The 15,819-nt window shown below is 38.4% G+C and overlaps 1 long non-coding RNA gene across 1 annotated transcript; it reads right to left on the bottom strand.

Moving 5' to 3' along the window:
- Positions 1–14,640: 14,640 nt before the first annotated feature.
- On the bottom strand, positions 14,641–15,588 carry LOC131255526 (uncharacterized). The gene is made up of 3 exons (XR_009176131.1): positions 15,012–15,588; positions 14,802–14,926; positions 14,641–14,706 (listed from the first exon to the last, which is right to left on the bottom strand). It is a non-coding gene; the product is annotated as an uncharacterized LOC131255526 (long non-coding RNA).
- Between the last annotated feature and the right edge of the window lie 231 nt (positions 15,589–15,819).

The raw sequence follows: 15,819 nt of genomic DNA, 5'->3' as shown, positions 1-15,819 counted from the left end.
AACTTCTGTGACCCAGAAAGGGTTCCAATGGTAGACGTTTAATTACACTGTTCCTTGTGATGTGGGCCACCTGAGAACCACATACGGCTAATTTTTGGAGGGGACCCACTGCCGTAAATGGGTTAGTAAAGCATGGTATTGATGTCCACACACATCACAATGGGGCCTACGTTTGGGGACCCACAGTCCCTGACCGACCATCCCAGTGCAGCAGGACGTTTCTGCATGTCCTCTAGACGTCAGCAACAGCCCCTGCTACTTTTTTTTTTTTTTTTAATTTTGGGTTTGTGTGTGATTTTTCCTAGGCGAGGCCCGCATCAGGTGAATCCAACCCAACCACTAGATTCCAGGACTCAAGATGGACCAAACAAGCCTAGTATGTGATGTGTTTTGGCGGGTAGAAACATCAAGGTGGATTTTAATGGTAAAAACCACTATTTTCGACGCTATGGCCCGCCAGAAAATCGGATTTGCTCATTTTTTTGGCTTAATGCCTAAAATGAGCTAAGAAATAGGATGGACGACATGGATTCAAGCCATGCATTAAGGTGGGGCCTACATGAATAGCCTACCATAACGTTTAGAATCAAACTGATATTTTTGTTTTCACTGCACGTCCAGCATCCCTGGACGCTGGACGGGTTGGGCGCAACACATACATAAGGTGGGCCTTGCTCAGGTGGGCCACTAAATGCACAGATGGTGTGCATAAAACATATATCAAGTGGGGTACATCCAGGTGGGCCACACTGGCTCGTCACACACAAAAAAAGTGAGTGAGTGAGAGAGAGAGAGAGAGAGAGAGAGAGAGAGAGGAATAAAGGCACCCACTTTACTCTTTTTCTTCTTCCCATATACTCCAATGCTTCTATGAAGCTCTTTCAACGGTGAAGATGACGATCAAGAGGTTGGATTGGTGGGGATCTAAGGTGGGAGAGGGCTGGATTTTTAGGATGGGTTGGACATCCATGGCCCTTGAAATGGAGAATGAAAAGGAAAGAGGGAGGGAAAGAGAGAGAGAGGAAAAGATCATGGCTTAAATTAATGATGTAAGGCCATCATTAATTGCTTAGTAAGGGAGGGTGTTGACTTATGGGAAAAGGAGAGGAAATGATTACCTAGCACATCACCTCATGATGACTTAGAAAATTGTGCCATTGTAATAGGTGGGTCCCACAACGTGCAGTTTACAGTCATTACAATGTGCGGGCCACAACTTATGATCTAAGCATCGCATTAACGCACGAGATGCGGTGTTGGAACTGTGGTGACGGTTCAGCTGCTAGGGTACAAGTTTCGAGTCAAGACGACTCTGATATATGGGACATGACTCAGGATCGCGAACAAATGTCGATAACAGATCGTGGGTCGCCGGAATTCAACCGAGAGGACCGCAGAAGCCTACAGAATGATACAGGCTAGGATACGGGTCTTACACAGAAAGTGTTTATGCTCTTCCTTTTGTCTACTTGAATCAAGAACCCTAGTGTTGAATTGGGTGGAACAGTTTGAAGTTGAAGAGTGCACTACACCAAAATCATTATCATTACCAAATTCTTTTTTTTATTTTTTTATTTTTTATTTTTACAAACATCATGTTAGACTTCTTTTTTACTCTGTTCCATTTTTCTGTTTGATTTTTTATGTCTAGAGATACAGGTTCATTGACGAAAGAATTCCATTGATGCATTGCTTGCCAAATAGGTTGTCCTTGTGGATATCTGTACTATGGAGGTTCAAGGGTGGACCTGACACCCCCCAGGTTCAATTGGATCTGTTAGAATGGAAATATATAACCATCATTTTTCTTTTAGATGTTTTCACAACTGTACGGCTCTACAACACCTTATAGTTATAAGTAGATGGTACTTCAACAAATTGTCTCTAAATAATTTATATCAACTGAGTTCTTTTTTAGAGGTTGTATTTCAACCATAACAGATCCTGTCAGCAGGCTTAATATATAAAGACACATACATCTATTATTCCAGAAGCATGGTGGAAATCAAAGCCTTTGGTAGTATTAAATGCACATTGGCTTGTCTTATGGACACCTTGTGATCTTTCCCATGATGCAGGGTGGTAGACAAGGACTGGAGAGTTGATTTTTAGGAAGCTGTTTTTAGCCTTATTTTATGGCTTGACCATATGCAGGCAAGTCTTCTTTCATTGAATCTTGTTTTTGTGTAATTGCTAATTTTCATATGAATTGAATTTGTTATAAATGCATGCAGTGGGCCGACATTAAGAATAGTAAAGATAAGAACGGTTGTCGGCACCTGATAGGAACTGGACCATTTTGAATTTTCGGGCATGCTAACAGTAGATAGGAACTGGACCATTTTGAATTTTCGGGCATGCCGACAGCAGATAGGAATTGCTCATTAAGTGAAATCTGTACTAAAGTACTTCCTTGATGTATCATAACAGGATATGTTGGGCGTCAAGCCACTAGATCAGGTCCTTTTCAATGACCCAAAATGTTTTATGTGATGGGCCTTAACATAATTGATACATTGTTCTATGGATGTTTCTAGAGCTGCCATTTTCTTTAAATTCATACATTGTGCACTACTGATGGATTTTTAAGCTTGGTATGAAGATGCTACATCTTAAGCGAAGGACAGTGAATTGTTTGGCTGTTTGAAGCTAACCTTTGCGCAAAATGCAGCAGCCACATCCATTTTTGATACCTTACAAGATCGACTATCCTTCCAAGGAGTTCTGTAGTCTCTTCTTCCCTCTTTATTATCATTTTTGGTGTAATTTTGACTTGTCCTGGTTGATCTACTTCCTGTTGGATAATACCTGGAATTTTCTGAAGCCTTGACGACACACGTAAATGGGAGATGGATGTGCAGATGGTAGCATCAGAGTCCATTTCCTTTATGTGGTATCTCTTCTCACTTCCTATTTGGATTTTGTTTTCAAATTATAGGATGAGGGTTTTAGTGTGTTGCTATTCTTTTGACATGGTGACATGTTGTCATAGGAAGTTCATTCTCATGCACCAGGTAGGCCACATAGTTGCTTGTGGGTAGGTCTGTTGTCCATTGCTTTTATACACAGTATCCAATCTTACGAGTAGGCCAATGTGATTTTTTATCTGATGATATTCACGGTGGGTGCACCTCATGCATGGATTGAATGTCCTACACACTTGACATATTTATGGTGTGTTAAGCTTAGCTAGTATCTGGTGATAGGAAACCATTACTCACTTTCTATATGTCATGTTACAAGAAAAAGAAAAAGTATATAGGGATAGGAAATCAATACTCACTTTCTACTTGTCATGTTACTTGAATTAAAAAAGAAGGAACAAATCAAAATTTATTCAAAGAAAGAAGTGAACAACAGCTACTAAAAGAAAAAAGAAAAAAAAGGCTAGCCACAACACCAGCTTTCAACTAAACCATAGCTCGTAACTCTGAAAACAAAAAACAAGAAAGACCGAACCAAAGAGGCTGGAGGAAAGCCTAAAATAAAAGGGGGAAAATGTGTGGGACATATGGGCATATAGCCAGGTTGTGATCTTGCATCTGACATTAAAGGTTTCTTAAGGGTTAGGGGCGACACTCTTTCAGTCTAACATGAATTTTTGTAGCTTTTGAATTTCTCAACATCACAGGAATGTTTCATGCAGGCTGTTCAAGTAGTGTGGGTTTGTTGTTGACCCTAAAGATTTATCTTGTTTTTCTTACGTTTCTTTATATTTTTGCACGAAATAGGGAGCTACAACTTGTAGATGATTGGGAATTGCTTTTGGTATTCCTTGAAATAGGGTTCACAGTTCCTTTCTGCTCCGCTAACATATGTTTAATGGCTGTTGATTTGAAGAATCACCCCTTACGATTTACTATTCATTCCTCTTGTTATTTCCATGTTCTCATGTGGGGTTATGATTTATTTTTGAATCCTTCAGAGGCTTAGCATCAGGTTCATCCTCTATACATAGGAACTTCGGTTCATGGCTTTTATTAATATTGTAATCTAGCTACAGGTATGAGCAGGTTCTACTACTTTCAAAACATGCAGACCCTGTGCAATAATAGAACTTTCTTATATAATGCATTGAGGAAGTAGATTGTAAGTTATTACATGGTTTTTCTAATGTTTTCCCTATTCTCACCAATGACTACTTTCTTTGAGCAGGGTTTTGTCATGAATCTGCAGCCATCTGAAGCAGAGGCAGGTTTTGATATCCAAGTTCCTCCGAATGTTGATGCAGAATCTTTGGAGAAACGCATTGCTGAAGAATGGGCACCTTCTTACCATAATATGACATTTGAGGTATGGAAGAACTTTATAGTCTTTGATTATTTCTATAATTTATGTAGGTTTAATTTGAGCATTCTCCAAGTACTAGCTCCTGAATGAGCTAAATTTTATTATTAAGCATCTCTCAAATTTCTAATTATCCTAATGTTAGTAATTATTTTCTGAAGTCATGCCATCTACTTTAGTATCCAACTTTTTTGAGGCATGTACCATGTTTCGTCAACCATTTGTGTGTTGACTATAGTGGATGTGAGACATAGCGACAACCAAACTCTCTTTGCAATTCCATGTTTCACGTCCAACTTGAAACTATGGGAATTGCTGTTTGGGTTAACCCCACTTGGGCCATTTCCTCATTATTGAATTGAGTTGTTACCAATTTTGTGAATGGGATTCTTATTAAACAATCATGTGAATTATTTTTTGAATGACTATCAGGTGTAAGATTCAAAAAAATAATAATAAAATAAAATAAAAAATTTGATGATATATTTTTTTTACTGATATTTTAGCGACGGACCAAATTCGTCGCTAATTTCTGAACAAGCTGAAAATCAACGACGGATTTGAGGTCCATCGCTCTACTCATATTAGCAACGGACCTTATCCATTGCTAATATTTTTAATGACGACTAATTTGAGAGGGCTTTTTCTAATTTTAGCGACGAATTTTTTATTTTTTGCGACGGATCTTATCCATCATTAATATGCGATGGACCTATCCATCGTAGATTAACGATGGATTATATCCGTCGCAAAAAAAAGCACCTAGTAAATAGTGACGGACCAAGTGACGGACGAAATCCATCGTTTATTTGGTTTTAGGACGGATTTGATCCGTCGCAAATTCATGATTTTGGCATATTGTGATCCATGCCATGTCATTCACCTGTAACTCACCTCATGAACCAAATAACCTGATTTTTATCCCATTGCATCTGCATGCGTACGTATCAGAACATCATATGGTTCTAATTCTTTCGCGCAACACATCTACACTATCAGGATTTGTCTAATGAGACGCTTTGATGGGTGTAAGAAAGATAAAAGTCACTCGTGAGACTGTCACCACTTTGTCTATGGGGAACATTGATTGCGTCCTACCCCCGTAGGTCTCTGGCTAGGAACGGGCAGGAACTTTGAGTGCCCACCATGATATCTAGGTTTTATCCACACCATCCATCCATTATTTCGTGGAATTTTATCGGAGATGGCTAATATTTAGGTAGATCCAAGTCTCAAGTAGACCACACTAAAGGAAAAAGCGATGATAATGATTCTCACTGTTGAAACTTTTCTAGGCCCACCGTGATGTTTATTTTCCATCCAACCTATTCATCAAGTTACATAGACCTGGATGAAGACGACACAGATATTAGCTCGATCCAAAACTTCTGTGGACTGTAAGAGGTTTTTAACAATAATAGTTTAATCCCTGTTGTCTGGTCCACCTATTTCTTGGATCTTTCTTAGTTTTCATCTTATATCTTGAAATTCCATGAAAAAATGGATGGACGGGATGGATAAAATCCATACTTCATGGTGGGCACTCAAAGCTCCTGCCCGTTCCCAGATGGAGACCGCTGGTGTAGGATGCAATCCACATTCGTCTATGCCTTGTCTCTTAAATTAGGCTCAAATTTATAGTAAAATGTGAATGATCCATCTATCACCCTATAGACCACACCATCTTCACCTTTACTATTGACTTTTCAACCCTTCTAGTCCATTATTACCGTTTCATCGGATTAATTTACCACATTGTGAGGAAGAAGTGGGCCATGGTGGTGGGAAAGATATGTATGTAGGATAGTGGAAAAGTACTTAATATTCATATGTCAGATTGTAGCCTCTCTTTCTGTTGACTCTACAAGTAATTACTTTGCTCACCCATAAAGATAGGGTGATTACAGTGGTGTGAAAGTTATTCAGTTATCCATCCCTCACCCCATAAGTCCCACCCTCCAATATTGACTTTTTTATTCACTATTTTGTCGTCTTGTGAGGAAAGTGTTAGTCATGGTTGTATAAAAGCTAGTAACATAAGGATCATGCAAAGGAATTCTTGGCATCAATCCAATTTGTTGTGGGCCCCACTTTTTCTACATTGTTAGGTGTTCAGTACTCTTACTTATGATCCAAGGTCTAAATAAAAGTAGGTTGCATCTACTTAGTGTTCTAGATGTCTTAAATTTGTAAACAACAGGGTCTGTTGATGCCATCGATAAACCATTTGATGCCATCGAGCATATGTCGATGCCATTGAGCATATGTTAATCAATCAAAAAAATTCAAAAAATCAATGTTTTATGGTTGGAACATTTTATTGTTTTACTCGATGTCATTAAAGGTATTTGATGCCATGAAGTCCCATCAAAGCTGTCATCGAGTGCTAGCACGAAATTGTGTAAGTGCTAGATTTGTTTCCTGTTCCGATTGTGATAGTATGTGATGCTATATATATCCGGTGTAATCAAAATTTGTGTAGAAAGTGAGTTGTTCTGGGCTTTCTAAATTCATTCCTAGGATTTTAAGGGCATAGCTTGTCTTGTGAGGAAGATTCGAGGCTTATTCGAATTAATAATCTCACTTTTGTAATTTTCTACTTTCATAGTGCATCACTGTAACTTTGTGCCGTGGTTTTTCTTTTCCCACATCGATTTTTCCACATAAAATTTGGTCTTTTTGTATTTCAACTTGTTTGTGTGATTGGAGTACTTTTCTTAATTCATCTTTGTGTGCTTCTATGGTTTCCAAACAAGTGGTATCAGTGCTAGCGTTGGGAAGTATATTGAATTTAAAAGCATCATATCAATAGCATCTAATCAAAAGTCCGATGTATAAAAATATTATGGGAAAAATAATTTTAAACTATGGAAGGTTAAGATGATCGGTCTCCTAGTTGAATAAGGATTGGATGATGCTCTCCTATAAAAGCAACCGAAATTTATGATAGATGATGAACGGAACAAGATGGATAAGAAAGTGGGAACCTCTATCGAATTGTGCTTAACGGATAAGGTCCTCTATAATGTTATAAGGGAGAAAATTGCAGCAAGTACATGTGTGTAGTTAGAGAACATCTATGGGAAGAAATCTCTTGAGAATCACTTGTACTTGAATCTTCAATTATTCAATCTAAAGATGGTGGAGAGGGCCAACGTTGAGTCCCACATCAGTAATTTCAACAAGTTGATTTGTAAATTATTGGATAGGAAAGAATTGCTGAAAGATGAGGATTAAGTATGTATGCTATTGAATTCTCTCCCGGCTTTATATGACTCATTCAAAGACTCGTTGTGCCCCAATAGATCAACAATTTGCGTCGAAACCGTTATCTCAGCCCTTTAGTCGAAGGCGATGAGAAAGAAAAGCAATGACGTGGGTGCCTTTACAAATGCATTAGTTAACTGGGGCTAAAATTCTGAATGGGATAAAAGATCTTCTCGATAGAGATCCAAATCTAAGGGCAAGGGCAAAAGCAAGTTGAAGTGTTGGATTAATGAGATGTTCGTGCACATGAAGAAGGATTGTCAGAATCCTAAGACAAGAAAAGAGAATTGATATGGTTCTTTTAGGGAGGCTAACACAACATAATCAAGTGAGGAGATGAACGTTAATGATGTGCTGACCACATCTAAATTGAGGTATTTTGACGCAGAATGGATTTTTGATACAGGTGCTTCGTACCATATCACCTCTCATTGGAGTTGGTTCACCAGTTACATTGAGTATGAAGGTTGGTTTATAGTTTTTCTAATTTCTTCCCGAGCGGAATGCAATACAACAGTGTCCTGAGGGAGGAGTTTAGAGGCCATATAGTAACATAGACCTCTTTTTTGCCAAGTATTTATGGTCAATGATAATGCATGCAAAGTAGTTAGTGTTAGATCGGTGCACATTAAGATGTTTGATGGCATGAAGTGCATCTTGACTGAGGTGAGACATGTTCTTGAGTTGAGGAAGAGTCTGATATCTCTTGGAGCACTCAAGGTTCTTGGGTACAAATTCACCAAATTTAATCATGTCCTTAAAGTTTCAAAATGGTCACTCATAGTCATAAAGGCACAAAGGATCGGGAACCTTTATAGATTGATCGATCGGGAGCACTTCATCGGGTGGAGCTGCAACAACTGTAGCGGATTCCACATCTGCATGATGTGGCATGCACTAATGAGCTACATGAGCGAGTGAGACATGAATGTACTTTCTGACCGTTTTTTAATTCTAATTTTTAAAAGTATTAATTTTAGTATATATGAACATCATATATATGGTAAATAGTTAAGTTATCTTTAAATATGGTAAATATGTTTATCGAACATCTTGGCGTTCAGGGATCCGAATAATCCCTTTTACAGGAGGCTTTAAAGCTTTGCCTTGAGATCCTGGAAGGTGTTCAAAAGAGAAGGTGACTCCTCCACAACAACGTCTCTAGATAGGGCCTTCTCGAACGAAGAAATGATATCATCGTATGAAAGGCCACCCTCTCCAGGAGTAGCATGAGTCGAAGCCTGGCCCATCGATGCTTGTATTAGAGTGGGTGACAGATGAGAATCGGACTCTACTCCTTCGACTGTTATAGCCTCCTCAGCCATGGTAATAGTTTCTTCATGGACTGAAGATTCATTGACCACTGGAGGAACATCTTCCTTGTTAAGAGGAACTATGGCTGGGAATGTGGTTTCTCGGCTGAAGAGTGAAGGAACGGCGCTTCATCTTCTCCCCAATCGGTCGCAACGAGAGGACTTAAAGGTATGATGATCATGTCAGCATCAGTGGGGAGAGTTGTGACTTTTGAAGGACTATGAGAAGGAAGGTTCTACTACTCATCGTAATTTTAGAATCAATGGTCTAAACTTTAGTGATCTGAGGAACAACGGCCACTGGTGGGCTTTGTTATAGTGGTTGTGCCACAACAATTTGCTTGTTTGTAGCTATCATTTTTCGAGTGACTATAAGAAAAAAAAAAGGGATAGTTAGCTGATATAAAGATAAAATAATTGAAGGTAATTATATATAGGTGAGTAATCTCCACCTTAGTCAGATCGAACGACGTAAGTGAAGAATCATTTATCCATGTCCTGAGAATTTTTTATTATCGTCGTTAGTGCTTACCTTGAAGTAAGGAATGGTGGTGGATTGGGATGATAAAGGGTAATATACTTTTCATCAAAAGGGAGATCATGGTCATTTAACCTTTCCCTATCCCGCTACCATTTGTTCCAGTATTTGTTATAATGAATTTCTTAGTGATGTTTCAAACTTTCTTCAATTTTTTTTTGAGTAATCAAAGATGAAGTATGGCCTTGGTCGAGGAAGTACCCAATGTTCATCGAGGCCCTGGAGATTTTAGCAGTGGTCGATCCTCGGTCATTGTCAGTGGAGGAGGATCGATAAATCAGAGAACTAAGATAGGAGGCTTGGGAGGTGGATTGAGTGGAGCTCCCAAGTCTAAGATTCTCTTTGGAGCTGGTGGAGGTTGTGAGACTAGTGGGGGAGCACAAGTGGAAAAAATCCTTGTCACGACCTCCAGACATCTGGAGCAGCAATAGCCTCGATTGATAGAGCTTTAAAGGGGGATGCCATGGTTGATCTCATCTTTGGCTTGTTTGTTTTTTGGCTCGGTGTGATGGCCAATGAAGACGCTACCCTCTTCTTTTCTTTGCGAAGAGAATCAAATGATGATCTACTTTAGAGACTTCTGCAACCACCTTTTGTAATGACTCTCCCGCTAATCAAGGAAGTTAACCATCGCATGTGGCCGATTTGGATAATAAAGGAGGTTGAGAGCATTACTAGCCTTTCGGAAAGTGGAAAGTAGAAATCATTATAATTCTAGATCATTAACAACCTACCGATTGAATGGTGGATGGTTGCAGGGCTTATGAATGAAGGGATATGGGATGCACTAAACAAGGTCAAGTTACCGTGCGAGCAAGTGCATCTAGTATTGTTCGATCCAAGCCTTGGCATTCTTGTCATGCTCGATCAAACTTCCATATGGATGGTCTCAACCGATGAGATAACTCTCTCATGGCAGGAGTGTTTGGGATGTTGCCTCATCATCCTCTAGTGCATATCGATTGGTGATAGGGCTGAAAGTCAGGCGGGGTCAACCTGAAAAACCCATGATCGACCTGACATTGGGTTGGGCTTGGGTAGGATGTATCGGGTTCAGTCTCGGGCTTGGGCTATATAAACCCCAACTCAATAAAACTTGGGTAGGGCTTGGGTTTGATGTCTTGTGTTGCTCGACCCAACCCGAACTCGATCAATATATAAGTTATACTTATAAATTATAATTGAGTGTGGATTGTCTGTGTTAAAGGCACAGGAAATTCCACTATAGTTGGGTCTCATTGGTCCACGTTATTTCCAGTGACTTAAGCTAACTATATACGTTGGATTTCTCTCACCCAAATAGATTCCATGCTACACAATACGACTTTTAAAGGAGCAATTGTAATATATTTTAACTTTTTTGTTTAGAAAAAAAATGAAGTTCTTTACAATAAATAACTACATATATAATTAATAAAATCATGGCTACAAAAAATAGACGTATATTGAAATATAATAAACTGCCTAATTAGATAATCTGAGCCAGCCAATCAATGGCATGCAAAAGGAATAGGAAGAGAAAGCACTATAGTGCGGTTTATATAAGACAGACCTCTGAAACATGGAACCACTCACGAGGTGGGAGTCTGACTTATTGGTAACATAAAGCAGCTCTTTGCAGATGCCTTATTTTTTAAAAAAAAAACTATTATTATTTTTTATTTAACGCACTATCACACCAAATTACCACAATAGTTATTATTATTATTTTTAATCCATGACCTTTACATTCAAACTCTTGTGAGTCAACCACTGAGTCAGGAGTGAAGACCATGTAAATAACGTAGCTCAGGTGTCAGGCCAATGTTATAATTCATGGGCTGGTGTTGTACAGGAAAATGACTAATTGATAGAAATGGCTGACAATCACCATATTTTATACGCTGGTGCACCCATCTGAACATCAGATGGGCCTGATTCTTTTAGGCAACGCATATTCACTATCGTTATTGCCTGATGAGTGGCTTTGATCAGTCGAACAAAGCTCATCAGGGGGTCACCACTTTGTCTTTGCCTTCGTCTCACAAATCGAAACCAGATGTGATGTAGATGATTAATAGAAGTGAGTTATGGTCACCACTTTGTGTATACATACGTAGGGTTAGTTATTTGAGTCAAGGCATCTTGGCAATGTGGATGAGGAGGCGGCTTCGGTGGATGCCTGATCGTGGGGCCTACGGCGACGTATGTGCCTTACATCCACACGTTCATCTGCTTTGACAACTTATTTTAGGTCATGATTCTAAACATAAAGTAGATTCAAATTTCGGTGGACCACACCACAGGAAATAGTGGTGATTGAATACCTACTATTAAAAACTTCCTGGGTGCACTACAACAAATGGGACTTTTACCAGCGCTCGTAAGCGCCGCTAAAAATCCCTAAAAGCGCTGCTGATTCTATTAGCGGCGCTAATCAAGCGCCGATAAATGGGTATGTCGCTAAAGGTAATAGCGGTGCTAGTAAACTTTTCGAGGTGCTTTTATGAGCGCCGTAATTATCGTTTTTCCCCAACGCGAATAAGCGCTGCTAAAAATCTCTCAGAGCGCTGATAAAAGTGGTTTTTGGACACTTTTTCTCGTGAAAAAGCGCCGTAAGATTTCTACACGAGCGTCGGTAAAAGCCTTTGTATGGATTTCACACTCTAGCATGCCAGTAATTTTGTATTATATTTAATTCAATCAAAACCTGTATTTTTTAAATATTTGAAACATAAAAATGATGCAATACAAATAAAACTGAATATTAAACAAAATTTATTACAATAAATGGTCTTAAATATAAATAAATAAATAAAAACAAATCCTCTATATGGTCTACTCCTAGCACGAGTGGCGTCAAAAGGCTAAAGTGATTTGAACTTTGGATTGCCCCACTTGTAAGCAACGAGAAGAGTGGATCACCCACCATTAGCCCTTTGAAAACTACTCCTATGATAGTCAGAACCAGGCTAGTCCTTAGCTGCTCCATGGAAGTTGGTTTTTCGGTGCGTAACATGCTAATCTGTTGGGTGGAAAGAATGGTATGTGGCAATATTCCTTCATGACTTGAAGAGAGCTCTTTCCGCAGCTCATCAAGCTTGCCTGATGACATACTATGCGTGGTAGCTTTTATATTTCCAGTGTTACCATTCTGTCTAATGCATATTTCAAGTTCAATTGTCTTCTTCCCTATCAGATGACAACAAGACATGCATCAACTGCTTCCCACACAACTAATGATTTGGATTTTCCATTGAATAACCCAACTCGAATCCAAGGACACCAAACTCTGACAGAGAACTGTAGTTCAAAACAACCATTTTGCATATCATGTTAGAGTTATACTAAACCATGGTGCTCACTTTATGAAGAGAAGGAAAATATCACATAGCACAATTACAGGTTTAACCATCTCTCAAAAGAGCTTACAGTGGCAAACTGGTAAAACAGGTGGTCACTTCTTTTTTTCTTTATTCTTTAATCAGCAGACAATCAGCCATGGAGTTCACCTCCTTTTGTGATTCAGATGTTTGATCTTCCAAGGCCAATAGGATTGCACTAGGCATCAAATCCTGGCCGTTGGAACAGAGAGCAGGAAAACACTAGCAGCTTAACACAGGTCTTTCTCCTTACTGCCGCAAACACCAAGTTGTTTTGGTAAACGTGCTAAACACAATTTGTCAGTACACCAAAGAAAAATACCCAAGATCTTCTTGCTGTTTTATGAGGTGTTAAAGATCACCAAAGCTTTCATGGTTTCATTTATTTTGAGAAGATAGCAATCTCCAGTCAAACATTGGGCCTAACAAATAAAATCAATGTCAAACAAACTGCTGATCAGAAACTATCCTTGAGAGAAAAAGTAAACTGCCTAAAGCAAAAGGAAAGCATTGCTAGAAGCCTGGAACTAACAATTTTCCCATAAATGATTAAACATTTATAATCAATTTTGATTATGTTAAATGCCAACTGGAATGACTTGGCCAAAAAATCCCAAGCAAATGAAATTTTAAAACACTTAACAGGCATGCCAATGTAAACTATCCGTCCATGTAGAAGTAGAAAAGATGAAAAATAAAAAAAATAAAATAAATCAAATCAAATCAAATGCTTACCAAGATGGCCCTGCTTAGCAGCAATATGGAATGAGTCGTAGCCATTCCTGGCTTTGAGAGCAACTGTCTGAAAATCCTTGAGTTTCTGAACTGTGAACAGATATTTTACATTTCTCTCTGCTTGCTCCCTTTGAACAAGAATGTCACGCATATTTTTCCCCGAAAGTGCTTTTGCCTGAATTTTGAAATGAAAACAAAAAATGTAAGCTCACGGTAATTCCATTCAAGAAGCTTGTCTCCCAAATTAAACAGAACCACATCACCTACAGCAAAATATTTTGAAGAAAAGATCACGCTAATTCCATAAGAGGGCTTCTCTAGGCCATTCCTTATTTCCCTCTTTGAAGGAAAGATCTGTATGTAATCAAGGGCTATGAATGGACTGAAATTAACTAAACAGAGATGCATCTTAATATTATTTACGATGGCAGCCCCAACTATATAAGAGTGTAAACCCACACCATGCACACACAATCTCAAGTTTCTTTTTGTATAGATACGATCACACCATTCTAAAAAATACTTCAAGCCAGTTATGTAATCAAAAGAATGTGCTTAGTCTTTTCCAAAACAATAAGAGGTTGTGACTGTATGATTGCTCCTCCTATAGAAACACCAAATCAGGCAAGGAACAACTGCAGGCTTTTCCAAAACATCAAATGATGCAAAACCCAGTACAAAAATTCCCCAATTGTAAATAGATTTGCATACCCATTTGTGAATGAGATAGGCATGATTTCTGCTTTGCAACACCCGCATCTTGTAAAGCTCTATGGATGCTGTATCAGTTTGTCGATGAGATAGGCATGATTTCTGCTTTGTAACACCCGCATCTTGTAAAGCTCTATGGATGCTGTATGGAAGGAAATTAGCTATTGCTCATATATGAGTATATGGAAAATAACAGTCTTTCCCATGCTCTGTTTGGTATGATTTGTTTCACCGTGATCATGACATGACGGTGGCCCAAATATCGCATGTGCGCCATAAATTCTCTTAGCATTGTTCATCAGGAAATGAAGCTTAATAGTATATTAACAGAATTGGCTTTAAAAGTGCTTAATAAGTGATTTTTAAGGATCACAAGTGCTCATTTCTTCAATGACAAACAGGCCCTAAATATTTGAAATAGGTGCAAACCTGATTTCAGCAAACTCCTTTGTTTAGGTTGTGAAAGTTACGTTCTAAAATCCACTTGTAATACCTGGAAGGATGCAACCATAAACAGACACACTCCAAGTTAGCAAACATACTAAGTGCTATAAGCAGTCCCTTACAAGCTAAGGGTAGTGTGCTTACTGTTTCTGAAGGGGAGACATTTTAACCTGGAGGATATGCTCAATTTTTGGAGGCAAAGACTTCTCTACATCCTTGATAACTCTTCGAAGAATGTGAGACCTCAATTCCTTGTGAAGATTAGCAAGCTAAAGAAAAACCCAGTAAACTTCAACTACATATGGAAACAGAATATACCACATGGAACTGAGAGTGCAAGGTAAGTGATAAAACCTCAATGTCATTGAAGGAGCTTAGATTCTTATATTTTTCAACAAAATCATCTTTATTCTTGAATTTCTCTGGATCAAGGAAATGTAATAGAGCCTTATCACATAGCAACAACAAAGAGGTCAGCTGACACAAATATTATTGCACACATTCAAGAAATCAAACAAGCATCAAGAAATGCACTAAACAGAAACATGACATATAATCTCTCCTTAAATAGCACTGGAAAAGTACTGCTCCAAATATAAGCAAGAAATGTAGAAAACAAAATGACTTGCAATTTAAGCAATCACATGGGAATACAAAATATGGACAAGTCTGAAAAAAAAAGCCTCAATAATAACAAAGCTTGAATCAATGATTGAACATAGATCCAAATGAGCAATGAATCATGCATGATAAACAGAAGTCGAGGAGTTTACAATGGCTTCATACCATACAGATGGTTAACTGCTAAGTTCTATAGTCATTATAAATTGGAAAAAAAAAGCACTAGAAAAACCCAAACAAAATAGTGGCTCATCATCTCCTTCACCTTGTCTGCGAAGGTATTAGCTGTGAGGGCTCTAATAATAAAAACACTGAAGATCATCTTGCTTTCCTTACTCCCAATCTGCAGAAACACATCGAGATACAATGTGGGAATTATCTTTATAAAGAGAACCTCAAGATTAGGGGAACATATCCAAAATAAGAAAGACCACTCTTTTAAATGCATTAGCAATGGGAAATCATAAAAAGCCCCTCAAAGTCCTTATATACATATCTACAACAATAAATACCAAACAATAAAAAGGTAGAAAGCAAAAAA

The sequence above is a fragment of the Magnolia sinica genome, chromosome 9, assembly GCF_029962835.1.
Source record: "Magnolia sinica isolate HGM2019 chromosome 9, MsV1, whole genome shotgun sequence".
Classification (NCBI taxonomy): Eukaryota; Viridiplantae; Streptophyta; class Magnoliopsida; order Magnoliales; family Magnoliaceae; genus Magnolia; species Magnolia sinica.
The sequence above is the reverse complement of the archived record's forward strand: the minus strand, read 5'-3'. Positions and strand labels throughout refer to the sequence as shown.